This window comes from Helianthus annuus, chromosome 4 (genome assembly GCF_002127325.2).
Source record: "Helianthus annuus cultivar XRQ/B chromosome 4, HanXRQr2.0-SUNRISE, whole genome shotgun sequence".
Taxonomy (NCBI): domain Eukaryota; kingdom Viridiplantae; phylum Streptophyta; class Magnoliopsida; order Asterales; family Asteraceae; genus Helianthus; species Helianthus annuus.
The window spans coordinates 20,142,374-20,144,888 of record NC_035436.2 but is presented as its reverse complement, the minus strand read 5'-3'; the positions used below and the strand labels follow the sequence as shown (position 1 = coordinate 20,144,888).

General features: G+C 35.0%; 1 long non-coding RNA gene across 1 annotated transcript; it reads left to right on the top strand.

Moving 5' to 3' along the window:
• Positions 1 to 238: 238 nt before the first annotated feature.
• On the top strand, positions 239 to 627 carry LOC110903136. The gene is made up of 3 exons (XR_002571692.2): positions 239 to 278; positions 364 to 433; positions 530 to 627. It is a non-coding gene; the product is annotated as an uncharacterized LOC110903136 (long non-coding RNA).
• The last annotated feature ends 1,888 nt before the right edge of the window (positions 628 to 2,515 follow it).

Below are 2,515 nucleotides of genomic sequence, written 5' to 3'. Positions count from 1 at the left end.
TTGTGATTCATTTTGTAGTCATTTTTAGAATATGTTGTTTTGAAGTTGGTTAATTCGTCAGTTTTGAATTTAATCGTTCATATTGACAGATCATTTGTTTGTTATTGTGACTTTGATGATTGATATTTTATTTTATTCATGAACATATAGATGCATGGTTATGCGTGGTTTCAAATTTGGTGATGGTGTGTTTAGATGATTTGATTAGTGGATTTCTTTTACTTTAATTTCAATTTGCAGAAACAATAATTTTCTGGATATGGAGGGTGATACACAGAGTAATGGTTCTTTCTCATTATGTTTGAACATATGGAAAATATCGATGTGAATTGACGATCGTGTATTATAATGTCGGAATGATAGGTCTTCGCAAAAGAGTGGACAATCTTAAGAATTTATAAAGGGGTTTGATACTGATGATGGCTTTGACTTTGTACGTCTTACATACTTATCCAGATGACCACATCCCACAGGTCTCTTAGTTATATATTTCAATATTATTATTCAATGTCTTTTTTTGTTTGTACAGATTAGGAGAATGCTTGAGGAGCACTTTGGGCAATGCGAAGAGATTTCAAGCATGTCTATTCTTAAAGATTTTGAATTTGGTGGTTCTAAAGGGTAGGCTTTTATTCAATATTTTGTTAGTTAACAAGTCTACTTTAACGAGTTAACGCTACCCGTGCGTTGCAGCGGGATGCTGATTGTTGAAGTTATTAATAAATACATTTTACGAAAAACAAATATAAATTACATTTAATATACTATATGTATAGAACTAGTTTTTGCCCCGCCCGCGTTGCGGGGCAATAAACTGAATATTTCTCTTTCATAACATGTATGTCTGTATAGAGGGCAAAATCGTAATTATATTTTGAGCTGGAGACGAAATCATAATTTTAAACTGAGAGCAAAATCATAATTTTGAGCCTGGGGGGGGGGATCATAATTTTATTTTGAGCTGTGTGCGAAAACGTAATTTTGAGCTGAGGGCAGAATCGTAATTTTCAGGTAGAGGGAAAACCAAAGTTTTATTTTTAACTGGGGGCAAAACCGTAATTTTAAACGAAGGGAGAAACCGTAATTTTAATCTGGGAACAAAATTAAAAATGAGTTTTTTAGCCGAGGGCAAAAGCGTAACTTTGAGCCAGGGGCGAAATTATAATTTTATTTTGAGCTGGGGGCAAAAACGTATTTTTAAACGAAGGACGAAAGCGTAATTTTAAACTGTGAATAAAATTAAATTAAAAAAGTTTGGTCCAATGGGGAAGTGCCGGAAGTGCCAGGCAGCTGCCTGGCACTATTCCCCCATTTGTGAATTGCTGCCTGGCACTATTCCCCCATTTGTGAATTGTATATGTAGGTAATGAGAGCACAACATTCATCCACCATTTCATGGAAAAACAGTAAACATTCATATCAAACCAAGATACTTACTCAACCAACAATTACGTTACGTCACACAAATGTCATGTTTGATACATATGCTAATACATAGATCTATAAATATAAATTAGATTTATCAACTTTAATAAAAAAACAGTAACTATGACAGACAAATTTACCACAGCAAAAATCAAAACTATAGACTCCTTTTATAGTTTTCCAGAACTTAATTGTTAAAGACACAATTTTAAATTCATAAAAAATCAAATCTTTGATTTTTCCTTATTCCGTAATTATTATATAAATTGTATGTCAAACTATTCAAATAATTACTCTACTATTATATAGAGGGCCGACTCTTAGGCTGGCCAACCCGTGTCAACACCCAACACCCAGATTTTTAAAGGTTTCGAAAAATTTTTATAAGCTTTTATATATACTAAATTATATATTCAATATATGTACCATTTATTATAATAACATTACAAATACATCTTTTTAAGTTTTCAATTTTCATCCGAGTCATAAACCACTACCACCGCTAAAGGGAAAGCAACCACCGCCATCTCCCACAACCGCCGATCGAGCATATTTCCGGCAAACCCTCAGATCGAGAATATTTCCGACGAATACAAAGATGACAACCTATATTATCTAATCGCCGACCGTTCAAACACGGCCACCCACCGTCGCTCACACACACGTCTTCAATCACACAACCCGTTCAAACACATACACCCCAATATGTGGAATTTTAATGGCTTTCTCGCAGGAAATCACCTACACAACCTAGTTTTGCCACAGTCATTATCGGTTATTTATGGACAAATCAAAAACAATCGGGTCCAGAAAATTCAAGCGCCGTCGCCGACAAAAACACTAATACTATCATCCCGTAAAGCCAAGTGCGGCAGTGGCGCAGGATTTGAGGGGCGGGGAGGGGCGCCCGACCCCCCGAACTTTTCGGTCGGTAGTGTTATATATGTACGTTTCGTATAGGATTTTGTAGGTATATACGTTTTCGACCTCCCGGATACGTTTTCGACCCCTAGGTTTTAATTTTTTTATTTATATATCCCAAATAAAATATTTAATTAGACCAAATCATTATATTGGTAGAATACTAGAA